This window comes from Pseudophryne corroboree, unplaced genomic scaffold, assembly GCF_028390025.1.
Source record: "Pseudophryne corroboree isolate aPseCor3 unplaced genomic scaffold, aPseCor3.hap2 scaffold_578, whole genome shotgun sequence".
Lineage (NCBI taxonomy): Eukaryota > Metazoa > Chordata > Amphibia > Anura > Myobatrachidae > Pseudophryne > Pseudophryne corroboree.
The window spans coordinates 19,484-37,496 of NW_026970177.1; the positions used below are offsets into that span (position 1 = coordinate 19,484).

Here is an 18,013-nt window from a genome sequence, read left to right on the forward strand (position 1 = left end):
AAACAGCTCTTCATTTTCTGGCTTTATTTTTATGCTAACAAATTTGTGCTCTGAAAAGTGTCCACAAAGCCAAGTATCTGATTAACACCTTTGTAGGGATGGTTTTTCACCTATTATTAAATTAAACTTGCTTCATTGGAAAGGCAGCAAGTGATGTCATCCAAGCAGTGGGTCAAAGTTGGCTTCAAACCTCGTCTGCTTATGAAAAGAGAAAAGGGGTATGCAGGGCATGGCGGCCTTTTGCGGTGCTTGGATGACCCCTAGTTCGCATTAAATAATGCAGTCGAGTTTCCCACATTTGGGGAAATCACAGGGGTCAGCATACCCAGAATGCAATGAATGAACCGCACCCTGGGAGAACAGTCTTCATGACCATGGTATCTCCTATGCAAAATAAGTATGATTTGGGATAGGGCTGGGGAGGGCCGCTGCTCAGGCACATCTCTGTCAAGTAAAGGAGATTCAACTGAGGCAGCACAAGGGAACTCTCATCTGGGGACAACAACTGCAGGGAGAACACATATTTTCAGATGAACATGGGAGGGCAGAAGGCTGCCTAATACTGAAGCACCCCCAAACAACAAACCAAATGCAACAACTAGTGCAAGCATTCCTGGGGGAAGGCCTGCAGCAGATGGATTTGCATATGGCGATGTCATCCAAGCAGTGGGTCAAAGTTGGCTTCAACCCTCGTCTGCATATGAAAAGAGAAAAGGGGCGTGCAGGGCATGGCGGCCTTTTGCGGCACTTGGATGACCCCTAGTTCGCATTAAACACCTCCACCCTCCGTCGGTGTGGGGCTCATGTTGGCTATGCCCCAGCCCCTGAAGGATTCAAGCTGATTTCTTGCAGCAGCTGGGCACTGTAACAGCTCCAGAGCTGCTCTGTAAGGCAAGTAAAAGGGTGTGGGCCCTGCAGCACTACCTGTAGTTCGCATTGTGCGAGACCCCTAGTTCGCATTAAACACCCCCACCCTCCTTCGGTGTGGGGCTCATGTTGGCCATGCCCCAGCCCCTGAAGCATTCACGCTGATTTCTTGCAGCAGCTGGGCACTGTAACAGCTCAAGAGCTGCTCTGTAAGGCAAGTAAAAGGGTGTGGGCCCTGCAGCACTACCTGTAGTTTGCATTGTGCATTGGAAGGCACAAAGTAAGCAGACGGGAGGAGAAGTCAGGATAGTGCACAAGGGTATAGACGGGAGGGGCTCAAGAAAAAAGAAGTGGAAACAGACAGCAAACTAGGCTTCCAATGCACAATGCAAACTACAGGTAGTGCTGCAGGGCCCACACCCTTTTACTTGCCTTACAGAGCAGCTCTGGAGCTGTTTAATCACTCAATTGGATTTTTCTGCCAGCATAATTTTTCTCTTACGTCCTAGAGGATGCTGGGGACTCCGTAAGGACCATGGGGGATAGACGGGCTCCGCAGGAGACATGGGCACTTTAAGAAATACTTTAGATCTGGGTGTGCACTGGCTCCTCCCTCTATGCCCCTCCTCCAGACCTCAGTTTACTACTGTGCCCAGAGGAGACTGGGTGCTTTTCAGGGAGCTCTCCTGAGTTTCCTGACAGAAAGTATATTTGTTAGATTTTTTTATTTTCAGGGAGCCTGCTGGCAACAGACTCCCTGCATCGAGGGGCGGAGGGGAGAGATGCACACCTACTTCTGTGAGTTGATAGGCTCTGCTTCTTAGGCTACTGTACAGCATTAGCTCCAGAGGGATCGGTACGCAGGTCTCACCCTCGCCGTCCGTCCCAGAGCCGCGCCGCCGTCCCCCTCGCAGAGCCGGAAGATAGAAGCCGGGTGAGTATGAGAAGAAAAGAAGACTTCAGAGGCGGCGGAAGACTTCATGATCTTCACTGAGGTAACGCACAGCAGTAAAGCTGTGCTCCATTGCTCCAATACACCTCACACACGGCAGTCAGTGTAAGGGTGAAGGGCGCAGGGGGGACGCCCTGGGCAGCAATATAGACCTCTCTTTGGCAAAATAAATATATATGCAGCTAGGCACTGTATATATATATAAGAGCCCCCGCCATTTTTTTACTATATTTGAGCGGGACAGAAGCCCGTCGCTGAGGGGGTGGGGCTTCTCCCTCAGCACTCACCAGCGCCATTTTCTCCACAGCACCGCTGAGGGGAAGCTCCACGGACTCTCCCCTGCTTATACCACGGTAGAAAGAGGGTCTTAAAGAAGAGGGGGGCACATAATTAGGCGCATATATATATGGAAATACAGCGCTACTGGGTAAACATAAAATTATTGTGTTTTTTTCCTGGGTCATATAGCGCTGGGGTGTGTGCTGGCATACTCTCTCTCTCTGTCTCTCCAAAGGGCCTTGTTGGGGAACTGTCCTCAGATAAGAGGATTCCCTGAGTGTATGGTGTGTCGGTACACGTGTGTCGACATGTCTGAGGTAGAAGGCTCTCCTAGAGAGGAGCAGGAGCAAATTAATGTGGTGTCTCCATCGACAACGCCGACACCTGACTGGATGGATATGTGGAATGTTTTAAGTGCTAATGTAAACTTATTACACAAGAGATTAGACAAAGCTAAAGCTAGGGAACAGTCAGGGAGTCAACCCATGCCTGTCCCTATGTCGCAGGGACCTTCGGGGTCTCAAAAGCGCCCACTATCCCAAATAGTTGACACAGATACCGACACAGATTCTGACTCCAGTGTCGACTACGATGATGCAAAGTTACAGCCAAAATTGGCTAAATGTATTCGATATATGATTATTGCAATAAAAGATGTTTTGCACATCACAGAGTCCCCTGTCCCTGACACGAGGGTACACATGTATAAGGGAAAGAAACCTGAGATAACCTTTCCCCCCTCACATGAGTTGAACGAATTATGTGAAAAAGCTTGGGAATCTCCAGACAAAAAGCTGCAGATTCCCAAAAGGATTCTTATGGCGTATCCTTTCCCGCCAATGGACAGGATACGGTGGGAATCCTCCCCTAGGGTGGATAAAGCATTGACACGCTTATCCAAAAAGGTAGCGCTGCCATCCCAGGATACGGCTACCATCAGGGACCCTGCTGACCGCAAGCAGGAGGTTACCCTAAAGTCCATTTACACACATTCTGGTACCTTACTCAGACCGGCAATTGCGTCGGCCGGGGTTGTAGCGCGGTGGCAGCATGGACAGATACCTTATCAGCAGAGATTGAGACCCTAGATAAGGATGCTATGTTATTGACCATTGGGCATATAAAAGATGCTGTCCTATATATGAGAGATGCTCAAAGTGACATTAGTCTACTGGGTTCTAGAATAAACGCTATGTCGATTTCTGCTAGACGAGTCCTATGGACCCGGCAATGGACAGGTGATGCCGACTCAAAAAGGCATATGGAGGTTTTACCTTACAGGGGTGAGGAATTGTTTGGGGAAGGTCTCTCGGACCTAGTCTCCACAGCTACAGCTGGTAAATCAAATTTTTTGCCTTATATTCCCTCACAGCCTAAGAAAGCACCACATTATCAAATGCAGTCCTTTCGATCACAGAGAAACAAGAAAGTACGAGGTGCGTCCTTTCTTGCCAGAGGTAAGGGCAGAGGGAAGAAGCTGCACAACACAGCTAGTTCCCAGGAACAGAAGTCCTCTCCGGCTTCTACAAAATCCACCGCATGACGCTGGGGCTCCGCTAAAGGAGTCCGCCCAGTTGGGGGCACGTCTTCGAGTTTTCAGCCACATCTGGGTTCATTCGCAGGTGGATCCCTAGGCAATAGAAATTGTTTCTCAGGGTTACAAGCTGAAATTCGAAGAGGTGCCTCCTCGCCGGTTTTTCAAATCGGCCCTACCATCTTCTCCCCAGGAAAGGGAGATAGTGTTAAATGCAATTCACAAATTGTATCTTCAACATATGCAGATGAGGGTTCCAGCCAACTTTGGCCCACTGCTTGGATGACATCACCGTATGCAAATCCGTCTTCTGCAGACCTTCTCCCAGGAATGCTTGTACTAGTTGTTGCATTTGGTTTGTTGTTTGGGCGTGCTTCAGTATTAGGCAGCCTTCTGCCCTCCCATGTTCATCTGAAAATATGTGTTCTCCCGGCAGTTGTTGTCCCCAGATGAGAGTTCCCTTGTGCTGCCTCAGTTGAATCTCCTTTACTTGACAGAGATGTGCCTGAGCAGCGGCCCTCCCCAGCCCTATCTCAAATCATACTTATTTTGCATAGGAGATACCATGGTCATAAAGATTGTTCTCCCAGGGTGAGGTTCATTCATTGCATTCTGGGTATGCTGACCCCTGTGATTTCCCCAAATGTGGGAAACTCAACTGCATTATTTGTGGTAGTGGGGGACTGTGTTTGTGTTTTCCTCTGGTCAGCTCTGGTAAAAGTCAGATTTCTTTGTCTCAGATCTTCCTCTAGCCTTGTTCTTCTTTCGAGAGTTCCATTGTGCTGCCTCAGTTTGATCTCCTTCACTTGACAGGGGGGTACCCGAGCAGCGACCCTCCCCAGCTCTAGCCCAACTCCTACATACCTGCCAGGTGAGATACTATGATCATGAAGGTGCTTCTCCCAGGGCAAGGCTCACCCATTGCACTCTGGGTGTGCTGCTCCTGCGATTTCCCCAAATGTGGGAAACTTGACTGCATAATTTGTGTTTCCCCTCGTCGGCTCTCGTATAATTCAGATCTCTTTGTCTCAGGTCTCTCTCCAGCCTAGTTTGCTGTCTGTTTCCACTTCTGTTTTCTTGAGCCGCTCCCTTCTATGCCCTTGCGCACTATCCTGACTTCTCCCGTCTGCTTACTTTGTGCCTTCCAACGCACAATGCGAACTACAGGTAGTGCTGCAGGGCCCACACCCTTTTACTTGCCGTACAGAGCAGCTCTGGAGCTGTTACAGTGCCCAGCTGCTGCAAGAAATCAGCTTGAATGCTTCAGGGGCTGGGGCATAGCCAACATGAGCCCCACACCGAAGGAGGGTGGAGGTATTTAATGCGAACTAGGGGTCATCCAAGCACCGCAAAAGGCCGCCATGCCCTGCACAACCCTTTTCTCTTTTCATATGCAGATGAGGGTTCCAGCCAACTTTGGCCCACTGCTTGGATGACATCACCGTATGCAAATCCGTCTTCTGCAGACCTTCTCCCAGGAATGCTTTTACTAGTTGTTACATTTGGTTTGTTGTTTGGGGGTGCTTCAGTATTAGGCAGCCTTCTGCCCTCCCATGTTCATCTGAAAATATGTGTTCTCCCTGCAGTTGTTGTCCCCAGATGAGAGTTCCCTTGTGCTGCCTCAGTTGAATCTCCTTTACTTGACAGAGATGTGCCTGAGCAGCGGCCCTCCCCAGCCCTATCCCAAATCATACTTATTTTGCATAGGAGTTTCCATGGTCATGAAGATTGTTCTCCCAGGGTGAGGTTCATTCATTGCATTCTGGGTATGCTGACCCCTGTGATTTCCCCAAATGTGGGAAACTCGACTGCATTAATTGTGGTAGTGGGGGACTGTGTTTGTGGATCTCCTTCACTTGACAGGGGGGTGCCCGAGCAGCGACCCTCCCCAGCTCAAGCCCAACTCCTACTTACCTGCCAAGTGAGATACTATGATCAGGAAGGTGCTTCTACCAGGGCAAGGCTCACCCATTGCACTCTGGGTGTGCTGCTCCTACGATTTCCCCAAATGTGGGACACTTGACTGCATAATTTGTGTTTCCTCTGGTCGGCTACTCGTATAATTCAGATCTCTTTGTCTCAGGTCTCTCTCCAGCCTAGTTTGCTGTCTGTTTCCACTTCTCTTTTCTTGAGCCCCTGCCTTCTATGCCCTTGTGCACTCTCCTGACTTCTCCTGTCTGCTTACTTTGTGCCTTCCAACGCACAATGCAAACTACAGGTAGTGCTGCAGGGCCAACACCCTTTTACTTGCCTTACAGAGCAGCTCTGGAGCTGTTACAGTGCCCAGCTGCTGCAAGAAATCAGCTTGAATGCTTCAGGGGCTGGGGCATAGCCAACATGAGCAGTAAGATGCAGCACTGGACTATTAGTAATGTACTGTTGTATGCTGAGCACCACAATGCAGCACAAGACAATGAGCAGTGATACTGAGCACTGATGAGGATACTACTGAGAACTGACACTGAGCAGGAGAGACACACTACTAGTATTACTGAGCAGCAATAAGTAACCACTGATACTGGGCACTGATATTGAGATTTCCACTGAGAGAACATAGCCACGTCCTCTCCGCTCTCTCTTCAATGCACGAGTAAAAATGGCGGCAACGCGCAGCTCTTTATATGGAATCCGAATCTCGCGAGAATCCGACAGCGGGATGATGACATTTTCCCTTGTTCAGGTTTTCCGAGTCAGGCGGGAACAACCGATCCTGCCACGGACCAGTGTAAACCACGTGGAGTTCGTCGGGAATTCGGTTCTCGGAGAACCGAACCCGCTCCTCTATATATACTATATTACTATGTTACTGTAGTATACAGAACACCACAATGCAATGAGCAGTGATAGTGAGCACTGATGAGGATACTAGAACTGACACTGAGCAGCAAGATGCAGCACTGGACTATTAGTAATGTACTGTAGTATGCTGAGCACCACAATGCAGCACAAGACAATGAGCAGTGATACTGAGCACTGATGAGGATACTACTGAGAACTGACACTGAGCAGGAGAGACACACTACTAGTATTACTGAGCAGCAATAAGTAACCACTGATACTGAGCACTGATATTGAGATTTCCACTGAGAGAACATAGCCACGTCCTCTCCGCTCTCTCTTCAATGCACGAGTAAAAATGGCAGCAACGCGCAGCTCTTTATATGGAATCCGAACCTCGCAAGAATCCGACAGCGGGATGATGACATTTTCCCTTGTTCAGGTTTTCCGAGTCAGGCGGGAACAACCGAGCCTGCCTCGGACCAGTGTAAACCACGTGGAGTTCGTGGGGAATTCGGTTCTCGGAGAACCGAACCCGCTCCTCTCTACCTTATACCCATCAATTTTTTTATTTTCAATCTAAGCCCCTGCAGTTTTCTGTAAGCATCTGCTTCGCTATGATGATTAACAAGTCACAAGGGCAAACACTCAGGGCTTGAGGCGTAGATCTTAGGACCAGCTGCTACAAGCATGGCAGAGGTGTCACTATCACTGGTGACACCCAGAAAGGTGGCGAGGGAGATTGTAATGCAGTGCGCGCAGATAAACAGCGCAATGGTAAAAAGGAGGCATGGTTTCATAGGTAGGGGCGTGGCCTGGTGGCCTGAATCTACATTTTGTTGCTCCGGGTGTCCCGGGGGTTGGGGGCTGCACCCGGGTACTAGTGTGTGAGCTGTGCTGGCTCCTGCACAGTGACAGGGCATGGCCACCCAGCATGACGCCTCCCTTCTTGACCATGCTGTAATTGCAGTCGCACTGCAGTTCAGCGTGATCATAAAAAATGGTGTAGGCTCCTGCTGGTGCAGGCTGTAGAGAAAAGCTGCTGTGACCACGCCCCCTGTGTCTCCTCCGTTGCAGACCCCATTTTGAAGCCTTGCCCCCGGACTAAGAGAAAAGTATGCCCTTGCGCACTATCCTGACTTCTCCTCCCGTCTGCTTAATTTGTGCCTTCCAACGCACAATGCGAACAACAGGTGGTGCTGCAGGGCCCACACCCTTTTACTTGCCTTACAGAACAGCTCTGGAGCTGTTACAGTGCCCAGCTGCTGCAAGAAATCAGCTTGAATGCTTCAGGGGATGGGGCATGGCCAACATGAGCCCCACACCAAAGGAGGGTGGGGGTGTTTAATGTGAACTAGGGGTCATCCAAGCACTGCAAAAGGCCGCCATGCCCTGCATGCCCCTTTTCTCTTTTCATATGCAGATGAGGGTTCCAGTCAACTTTGGCCCACTGCTTGGATAACATCACCGTATGCAAATCCGTCTGCTGCAGACCTTCCCCCAGGAGTGCTTGTACTAGTTGTTGCATATGGTTTGATATTTGATGGTGCTTCAGTATTAGGCAGCCTTCCGCCCTCCCATGTTCATCTGAAAAGATGTGGTCTCCCTGCAGTTGTTGTCCCCAGATGAGAGTTCCCTTGTGCTGCCTCAGTTGAATCTCCTTTACTTGACAGAGATGTGCCTGAGCAGCGGCCCTCACCAGCCCTATCCCAAATCATACTTATTTTGCATAGGAGATACCATGGTCATGAAGATTGTTCTCCCAGGGTGAGGTTCATTCATTGCATTCTGGGTATGCTGACCCCTGTGATTTTCCCAAATGTGGGAAACTCGACTGCATTATTTGTGGTAGTGGGGGACTGTGTTTGTGCTTTCCTCTGGTCAGCTCTGGTAAAAGTCAGATTTCTTTGTCTCAGATCTTCCTCTAGCCTTGTTCTTCTTTCGAGAGTTCCCTGGTGCTGCCTCAGTTGGATCTCCTTCACTTCACAGGGGGGAACCCGAGCAGCGACCCTCCCCAGCTCTAGCCCAACTCCTACTTACCTGCCAGGTGAGATACTATGATCATGAAGGTGCTTCTCCCAGGGCAAGGCTCAACCATTGCACTCTAGGTGTGCTGCTCCTGCGATTTCCCCAAATGTGGGAAACTTGACTGCATAATTTGTGTTTCCCCTCGTCGGCTCTCGTATAATTCAGATCTCTTTGTCTCAGGTCTCTCTCCAGCCTAGTTTGCTGTCTGTTTCCACTTCTCTTTTCTTGAGCCGCTCCCTTCTATGCCCTTGCGCACTATCCTGACTTCTCCTGTCTGCTTACTTCGTGCCTTCCAACGCACAATGCGAACTACAGGTAGTGCTGCAGGGCCCACACCCTTTTACTTGCCTTACAGAGTAGCTCTGGAGCAGTTACAGTGCCCAGCTGCTGCAAGAAATCAGCTTGAATGCTTCAGGGGCTGGGGCATAGCCAACATGAGCCCCACACCGAAGGAGGGTGGAGGTGTGTAATGCGAACTAGGGGTCATCCAAGCGCTGCAAAAGGCCGCCATGCCCTGCACGCCCCTTTTCTCTTTTCATATGCAGACGAGGGTTGAAGCCAACTTTGACCCACTGCTTGGATGACATCACCATATGCAAATCCATCTGCTGCAGGCCATCCCCCAGGAATGCTTGCACTAGTTGTTGCATTTGGTTTGCTGTTTGGGGGTGCTTCAGCATTAGGCAGCCTTCTGCCCTCACATGTTCATCTGAAAATATGTGTTCTCCCTGCAGTTGTTGTCCCCAGATGAGAGTTCCCTTGTGCTGCCTCAGTTGAATCTCCTTTACTTGACAGAGATGTGCCTGAGCAGCGGCCCTCCCCAGCCCTATCCCAAATCATACTTATTTTGCATAGGCGATACCATGGTCATGAAGATTTTTCTCCCAGGGTGAGGTTCATGCATTGCATTCTGGGTATGCTGACCCCTGTGATTTCCCCAAATGTGGGAAACTCGACTGCATTATTTGTGGTAGTGGGGGACTGTGTTTGTGCTTTCCTCTGGTCAGCTCTGGAAAAAGTCAGATTTCTTTGTCTCAGATCTTCCTCTAGCCTTGTTCTTCTTTCGAGAGTTCCCTTGTGCTGCCTCAGTTGGATCTCTTTCACTTGACAGGGGGGTGCCCGAACAGCGACCCTCCCCAGCTCTAGCCCAACTCCTACTTACCTGCCAGGTGAGATACTATGATCATGAAGGTGCTTCTCCCAGGGCAAGGCTCACCCATTGCACTCTGGGTGTGCTGCCCCTGCGATTTCCCCAAATGTGGGAAACTTGACTGCATAATTTGTGTTTCCCCTGGTCGGCTCTCGGAAAATTCAGGGCTATAACGTGTAGATGAAGCACTAATAGGAGGCTTTAAAATTTTCATTCTAGTGTCCTTCGTTTGGGAGAAAAATGCAAAGGTACAATACAGCTTTTCCTTGCCGATATCTCTCTTTTGCAAAGAGATAGGCATTGGAAAATTCAGGGCTATAACGTGTAGATGAAGCACTAACAGGAGGCTTTAAAATTTTCATTCTAGTGTCTTTCGTTTGGGAGAAAAATGCAAAGGTACAATACAGCTTTTCCTTGCCGATATCTCTCTTTTGCAAAGAGCTAGGCATTGGAAAATTCAGGGCTATAACGTGTAGATGAAGCACTAACAGTAGGCTTTAAAATTTTCATTCTAGTGTCTTTCGTTTGCGAGAAAAATGCAAAGGTACAATACAGCTTTTCCTTGCCGATATCTCTCTTTTGCAAAGAGATAGGCATTGGAAAATTCAGGGCTATAACGTGTAGAAGAAGCACTAACAGTAGGCTTTAACATTTTCATTCTAGTGTCTTTCGTTTGGGAGAAAAATGCAAAGGTACAATACAGCTTTTCCTTGCCGATATCTCTCTTTTGCAAAGAGCTAGGCATTGGAAAATTCAGGGCTATAACGTGTAGATGAAGCACTAACAGTAGGCTTTAACATTTTCATTCTAGTGTCTTTCGTTTGGGAGAAAAATGCAAAGGTACAATACAGCTTTTCCTTGCCGATATCTCTCTTTTGCAAAGAGATAGGCATTGGAAATTTCAGGGCTATAACGTGTAGATGAAGCACTAACAGGAGGCTTTAAAATTTTCATTCTAGTGTCTTTCGTTTGGGAGAAAAATGCAAAAGTACAATGCAGCTTTTCCTTGCCGATATCTCTCTTTTGCAAAGAGATAGGCATTGGAAAATGCAGGGCTATAACGTGTAGATGAAGCACTATCAGGAGGCTTTAAAATTTTCATTCTAGTGTCTTTCGTTTGGGAGAAAAATGCAAAAGTACAATACACTTTTCCTTGCCGATATCTGTCTTTTGCAAAGAGATAGGCATTGGAAAATTCAGGGCTATAACGTGTAGATGAAGCACTAATAGGAGGCTTTAAAATTTTCATTCTAGTGTCCTTCGTTTGGGAGAAAAATGCAAAGGTACAATACAGCTTTTCCTTGCCGATATCTCTCTTTTGCAAAGAGATAGGCATTGAAAAATTCAGGGCTATAACGTGTAGATGAAGCACTAACAGGAGGCTTTAAAATTTTCATTCTAGTGTCTTTCGTTTGGGAGAAAAATGCAAAGGTACAATACAGCTTTTCCTTGCCGATATCTCTCTTTTGCAAAGAGCTAGGCATTGGAAAATTCAGGGCTATAACGTGTAGATGAATCACTAACAGGAGGCTTTAAAATTTTCATTCTAGTGTCTTTCGTTTGGGAGAAAAATGCAAAGGTACAATACAGCATTTCCTTGCCGATATCTCTCTTTTGCAAAGAGATAGGCATTGGAAAATTCAGGGCTATAACGTGTAGATGAAGCACTAACAGGAGGCTTTAAAATTTTCATTCTAGTGTCTTTCGTTTGGGAGAAAAATGCAAAAGTACAATGCAGCTTTTCCTTGCCGATATCTCTCTTTTGCAAAGAGATAGGCATTGGAAAATGCAGGGCTATAACGTGTAGATGAAGCACTAACAGGAGGCTTTAAAATTTTCATTCTAGTGTCTTTCGTTTGGGAGAAAAATGCAAAGGTACAATACAGCATTTCCTTGCCGATATCTCTCTTTTGCAAAGAGATAGGCATTGGAAAATTCAGGGCTATTACGTGTAGATGAAGCACTAACAGGAGGCTTTAAAATTTTCATTCTAGTGTCTTTCGTTTGGGAGAAAAATGCAAAAGTACAATGCAGCTTTTCCTTGCCGATATCTCTCTTTTGCAAAGAGATAGGCATTGGAAAATGCAGGGCTATAACGTGTAGATGAAGCACTAACAGGAGGCTTTAAAATTTTCATTCTAGTGTCTTTCGTTTGGGAGAAAAATGCAAAGGTACAATACAGCATTTCCTTGCCGATATCTCTCTTTTGCAAAGAGATAGGCATTGGAAAATTCAGGGCTATAACGTGTAGATGAAGCACTAACAGGAGGCTTTAAAATTTTCATTCTAGTGTCTTTCGTTTGGGAGAAAAATGCAAAGGTACAATACAGTTTTTCCTTGCCGATATCTCTCTTTTGCAAAGAGATAGGCATTGGAAAATTCAGGGCTATAACGTGTAGATGAAGCACTAACAGGAGGCTTTAAAATTTTCATTCTAGTGTCCTTCGTTTGGGAGAAAAATGCAAAGGTACAATACAGCTTTTCCTTGCCGATATCTCTCTTTTGCAAAGAGATAGGCATTGGAAAATTCAGGGCTATAACGTGTAGATGAAGCACTAACAGGAGGCTTTAAAATTTTCATTCTAGTGTCTTTCGTTTGGGAGAAAAATGCAAAAGTACAATACACTTTTCCTTGACGATATCTCTCTTTTGCAAAGAGATAGGCATTGGAAAATTCAGGGCTATAACGTGTAGATGAAGCACTAATAGGAGGCTTTAAAATTTTCATTCTAGTGTCCTTCGTTTGGGAGAAAAATGCAAAGGTACAATACAGCTTTTCTTTGCCGATATCTCTCTTTTGCAAAGAGATAGGCATTGGAAAATTCAGGGCTATAACGTGTAGATGAAGCACTAACAGGAGGCTTTAAAATTTTCATTCTAGTGTCTTTCGTTTGGGAGAAAAATGCAAAGGTACAATACAGCTTTTCCTTGCCGATATCTCTCTTTTGCAAAGAGCTAGGCATTGGAAAATTCAGGGCTATAACGTGTAGATGAAGCACTAACAGTAGGCTTTAACATTTTCATTCTAGTGTCTTTCGTTTGGGAGAAAAATGCAAAGGTACAATACAGCATTTCCTTGCCGATATCTCTCTTTTGCAAAGAGATAGGCATTGGAAATTTCAGGGCTATAACGTGTAGATGAAGCACTAACAGGAGGCTTTAAAATTTTCATTCTAGTGTCTTTCGTTTGGGAGAAAAATGCAAAAGTACAATGCAGCTTTTCCTTGCCGATATCTCTCTTTTGCAAAGAGATAGGCATTGGAAAATGCAGGGCTATAACGTGTAGATGAAGCACTAACAGGAGGCTTTAAAATTTTCATTCTAGTGTCTTTCGTTTGGGAGAAAAATGCAAAGGTACAATACAGCATTTCCTTGCCGATATCTCTCTTTTGCAAAGAGATAGGCATTGGAAAATTCAGGGCTATTACGTGTAGATGAAGCACTAACAGGAGGCTTTAAAATTTTCATTCTAGTGTCTTTCGTTTGGGAGAAAAATGCAAAAGTACAATGCAGCTTTTCCTTGCCTATATCTCTCTTTTGCAAAGAGATAGGCATTGGAAAATGCAGGGCTATAACGTGTAGATGAAGCACTAACAGGAGGCTTTAAAATTTTCATTCTAGTGTCTTTCGTTTGGGAGAAAAATGCAAAGGTACAATACAGCATTTCCTTGCCGATATCTCTCTTTTGCAAAGAGATAGGCATTGGAAAATTCAGGGCTATAACGTGTAGATGAAGCACTAACAGGAGGCTTTAAAATTTTCATTCTAGTGTCTTTCGTTTGGGAGAAAAATGCAAAGGTACAATACAGTTTTTCCTTGCCGATATCTCTCTTTTGCAAAGAGCTAGGCATTGGAAAATTCAGGGCTATAACGTGTAGATGAAGCACTAACAGGAGGCTTTAAAATTTTAATTCTAGTGTCTTTCGTTTGGGAGAAAAATGCAAAGGTACAATACAGCTTTTCCTTGCCGATATCTCTCTTTTGCAAAGAGATAGGCATTGGAAAATTCAGGGCTATAACGTGTTGATGAAGCACTAACAGGAGGCTTTAAAATTTTCATTCTAGTGTCTTTCGTTTGGGAGAAAAATGCAAAAGTACAATGCAGCTTTTCCTTGCCGATATCTCTCTTTTGCAAAGAGATAGGCATTGGAAAATGCAGGGCTATAACGTGTAGATGAAGCACTAACAGGAGGCTTTAAAATTTTCATTCTAGTGTCTTTCGTTTGGGAGAAAAATGCAAAAGTACAATGCAGCTTTTCCTTGCCGATATCTCTCTTTTGCAAAGAGATAGGCATTGGAAAATGCAGGGCTATAACGTGTAGATGAAGCACTAACAGGAGGCTTTAAAATTTTCATTCTAGTGTCTTTCGTTTGGGAGAAAAATGCAAAGGTACAATACAGCATTTCCTTGCCGATATCTCTCTTTTGCAAAGAGATAGGCATTGGAAAATGCAGGGCTATAACGTGTAGATGAAGCACTAACAGGAGGCTTTAAAATTTTCATTCTAGTGTCTTTCGTTTGGGAGAAAAATGCAAAGGTACAATACAGCATTTCCTTGCCGATATCTCTCTTTTGCAAAGAGATAGGCATTGGAAAATTCAGGGCTATTACGTGTAGATGAAGCACTAACAGGAGGCTTTAAAATTTTCATTCTAGTGTCTTTTGTTTGGGAGAAAAATGCAAAAGTACAATGCAGCATTTCCTTGCCGATATCTCTCTTTTGCAAAGAGATAGGCATTGGAAAATGCAGGGCTATAACGTGTAGATGAAGCACTAACAGAAGGCTTTAAAATTTTCATTCTAGTGTCTTTCGTTTGGGAGAAAAATGCAAAGGTACAATACAGCATTTCCTTGCCGATATCTCTCTTTTGCAAAGAGATAGGCATTGGAAAATTCAGGGCTATAACGTGTAGATGAAGCACTAACAGGAGGCTTTAAAATTTTCATTCTAGTGTCTTTCGTTTGGGAGAAAAATGCAAAGGTACAATACAGTTTTTCCTTGCCGATATCTCTCTTTTGCAAAGAGATAGGCATTGGAAAATTCAGGGCTATAACGTGTAGATGAAGCACTAACAGGAGGCTTTAAAATTTTCATTCTAGTGTCCTTCGTTTGGGAGAAAAATGCAAAGGTACAATACAGCTTTTCCTTGCCAATATCTCTCTTTTGCAAAGAGCTAGGCATTGGAAAATTCAGGGCTATACCGTGTAGATGAAGCACTAACAGGAGGCTTTTAAATCTTCATTCTAGTGTCCATCGTTTGGGAGAAAAATGCAAAGGTACAATACAGCTTTTCCTTGCCGATATCTCTCTTTTGCAAAGAGATAGGCATTGGAAAATTCAGGGCTATAACGTGTAGATGAAGCACTAACAGGAGGCTTTAAAATTTTCATTCTAGTGTCTTTCGTTTGGGAGAAAAATGCAAAGGTACAATACAGCATTTCCTTGCCGATATCTCTCTTTTGCAAAGAGATAGGCATTGGAAAATTCAGGGCTATAACGTGTAGATGAAGCACTAACAGGAGGCTTTAAAATTTTCATTCTAGTGTCTTTCGTTTGGGAGAAAAATGCAAAGGTACAATACAGTTTTTCCTTGCCGATATCTCTCTTTTGCAAAGAGCTAGGCATTGGAAAATTCAGGGCTATAACGTGTAGATGAAGCACTAACAGGAGGCTTTAAAATTTTCATTCTAGTGTCTTTCGTTTGGGAGAAAAATGCAAAGGTACAATACAGCTTTTCCTTGCCGATATCTCTCTTTTGCAAAGAGATAGGCATTGGAAAATTCAGGGCTATAACGTGTAGATGAAGCACTAACAGGAGGCTTTAAAATTTTCATTCTAGTGTCTTTCGTTTGGGAGAAAAATGCAAAAGTACAATGCAGCTTTTCCTTGCCGATATCTCTCTTTTGCAAAGAGATAGGCATTGGAAAATGCAGGGCTATAACGTGTAGATGAAGCACTAACAGGAGGCTTTAAAATTTTCATTCTAGTGTCTTTCGTTTGGGAGAAAAATGCAAAAGTACAATGCAGCTTTTCCTTGCCGATATCTCTCTTTTGCAAAGAGATAGGCATTGGAAAATGCAGGGCTATAACGTGTAGATGAAGCACTAACAGGAGGCTTTAAAATTTTCATTCTAGTGTCTTTCGTTTGGGAGAAAAATGCAAAGGTACAATACAGCATTTCCTTGCCGATATCTCTCTTTTGCAAAGAGATAGGCATTGGAAAATTCAGGGCTATTACGTGCAGATGAAGCACTAACAGGAGGCTTTAAAATTTTCATTCTAGTGTCTTTCGTTTGGGAGAAAAATGCAAAAGTACAATGCAGCTTTTCCTTGCCGATATCTCTCTTTTGCAAAGAGATAGGCATTGGAAAATGCAGGGCTATAACGTGTAGATGAAGCACTAACAGAAGGCTTTAAAATTTTCATTCTAGTGTCTTTCGTTTGGGAGAAAAATGCAAAGGTACAATACAGCATTTCCTTGCCGATATCTCTCTTTTGCAAAGAGATAGGCATTGGAAAATTCAGGGCTATAACGTGTAGATGAAGCACTAACAGGAGGCTTTAAAATTTTCATTCTAGTGTCTTTCGTTTGGGAGAAAAATGCAAAGGTACAATACAGTTTTTCCTTGCCGATATCTCTCTTTTGCAAAGAGATAGGCATTGGAAAATTCAGGGCTATAACGTGTAGATGAAGCACTAACAGGAGGCTTTAAAATTTTCATTCTAGTGTCCTTCGTTTGGGAGAAAAATGCAAAGGTACAATACAGCTTTTCCTTGCCAATATCTCTCTTTTGCAAAGAGCTAGGCATTGGAAAATTCAGGGCTATACCGTGTAGATGAAGCACTAACAGGAGGCTTTTAAATCTTCATTCTAGTGTCCATCGTTTGGGAGAAAAATGCAAAGGTACAATACAGCTTTTCCTTGCCGATATCTCTCTTTTGCAAAGAGATAGGCATTGGAAAATTCATTGCTATAACGTGTAGATGAAGCACTAACAGGAGGCTTTAAAATTTTCATTCTAGTGTCTTTCGTTTGGGAGAAAAATGCAAAGGTACAATACAGTTTTTCCTTGCCGATATCTCTCTTTTGCAAAGAGATAGGCATTGGAAAATTCAGGGCTATAACGTGTAGATGAAGCACTAATAGGAGGCTTTAAAATTTTCATTCTATTGTCCTTCGTTTGGGAGAAAAATGCAAAGGTACAATACAGCTTTTCCTTGCCGATATCTCTCTTTTGCAAAGAGATAGGCATTGGAAAATTCAGGGCTATAACGTGTAGATGAAGCACTAACAGGAGGCTTTAAAATTTTCATTCTAGTGTCTTTCGTTTGGGAGAAAAATGCAAAGGTACAATACAGCTTTTCCTTGCCGATATCTCTCTTTTGCAAAGAGCTAGGCATTGGAAAATTCAGGGCTATAACGTGTAGATGAAGCACTAACAGTAGGCTTTAACATTTTCATTCTAGTGTCTTTCGTTTGGGAGAAAAATGCAAAGGCACAATACAGCTTTTCCTTGCCGATATCTCTCTTTTGCAAAGAGATAGGCATTGGAAAATTCAGGGCTATAACGTGTAGATGAAGCACTAACAGGAGGCTTTAAAATTTTCATTCTAGTGTCTTTCGTTTGGGAGAAAAATGCAAAAGTACAATGCAGCTTTTCCTTGCCGATATCTCTCTTTTGCAAAGAGATAGGCATTGGAAAATGCAGGGCTATAACGTGTAGATGAAGCACTAACAGGAGGCTTTAAAATTTTCATTCTAGTGTCTTTCGTTTGGGAGAAAAATGCAAAAGTACAATGCAGCTTTTCCTTGCCGATATCTCTCTTTTGCAAAGAGATAGGCATTGGAAAATGCAGGGCTATAACGTGTAGATGAAGCACTAACAGGAGGCTTTAAAATTTTCATTCTAGTGTCTTTCGTTTGGGAGAAAAATGCAAAGGTACAATACAGCATTTCCTTGCCGATATCTCTCTTTTGCAAAGAGATAGGCATTGGAAAATTCAGGGCTATTACGTGTAGATGAAGCACTAACAGGAGGCTTTAAAATTTTCATTCTAGTGTCTTTCGTTTGGGAGAAAAATGCAAAAGTACAATGCAGCTTTTCCTTGCCGATATCTCTCTTTTGCAAAGAGATAGGCATTGGAAAATGCAGGGCTATAACGTGTAGATGAAGCACTAACAGAAGGCTTTAAAATTTTCATTCTAGTGTCTTTCGTTTGGGAGAAAAATGCAAAGGTACAATACAGCATTTCCTTGCCGATATCTCTCTTTTGCAAAGAGATAGGCATTGGAAAATTCAGGGCTATAACGTGTAGATGAAGCACTAACAGGAGGCTTTAAAATTTTCATTCTAGTGTCTTTCGTTTGGGAGAAAAATGCAAAGGTACAATACAGTTTTTCCTTGCCGATATCTCTCTTTTGC

General features: G+C 44.4%; 6 non-coding genes and 3 pseudogenes across 6 annotated transcripts; 8 read left to right on the top strand and 1 right to left on the bottom strand.

The window, feature by feature from the left end:
• Positions 1–222: 222 nt before the first annotated feature.
• On the bottom strand, positions 223–401 carry LOC135034091 (U1 spliceosomal RNA; annotated as a pseudogene).
• A 3,771-nt stretch (positions 402–4,172) lies between these two features.
• LOC135034120 (U1 spliceosomal RNA) lies at positions 4,173–4,336 on the top strand. Its single transcript, XR_010229399.1, has one exon. It is a non-coding gene; the product is annotated as a U1 spliceosomal RNA (small nuclear RNA).
• Positions 4,337–4,488: 152 nt separating this feature from the next.
• Positions 4,489–4,624, top strand: LOC135034063 (U1 spliceosomal RNA; annotated as a pseudogene).
• A 698-nt stretch (positions 4,625–5,322) lies between these two features.
• On the top strand, positions 5,323–5,485 carry LOC135033992 (U1 spliceosomal RNA). Its single transcript, XR_010229299.1, has one exon. It is a non-coding gene; the product is annotated as a U1 spliceosomal RNA (small nuclear RNA).
• A 53-nt stretch (positions 5,486–5,538) lies between these two features.
• LOC135034086 (U1 spliceosomal RNA) lies at positions 5,539–5,702 on the top strand. The gene has a single exon (XR_010229368.1). It is a non-coding gene; the product is annotated as a U1 spliceosomal RNA (small nuclear RNA).
• A 2,424-nt stretch (positions 5,703–8,126) lies between these two features.
• Positions 8,127–8,290, top strand: LOC135034001 (U1 spliceosomal RNA). Its single transcript, XR_010229308.1, has one exon. It is a non-coding gene; the product is annotated as a U1 spliceosomal RNA (small nuclear RNA).
• Positions 8,291–8,442: 152 nt separating this feature from the next.
• Positions 8,443–8,578, top strand: LOC135034085 (U1 spliceosomal RNA; annotated as a pseudogene).
• A 698-nt stretch (positions 8,579–9,276) lies between these two features.
• On the top strand, positions 9,277–9,440 carry LOC135033974 (U1 spliceosomal RNA). Its single transcript, XR_010229282.1, has one exon. It is a non-coding gene; the product is annotated as a U1 spliceosomal RNA (small nuclear RNA).
• A 152-nt stretch (positions 9,441–9,592) lies between these two features.
• On the top strand, positions 9,593–9,755 carry LOC135034003 (U1 spliceosomal RNA). Its single transcript, XR_010229310.1, has one exon. It is a non-coding gene; the product is annotated as a U1 spliceosomal RNA (small nuclear RNA).
• The last annotated feature ends 8,258 nt before the right edge of the window (positions 9,756–18,013 follow it).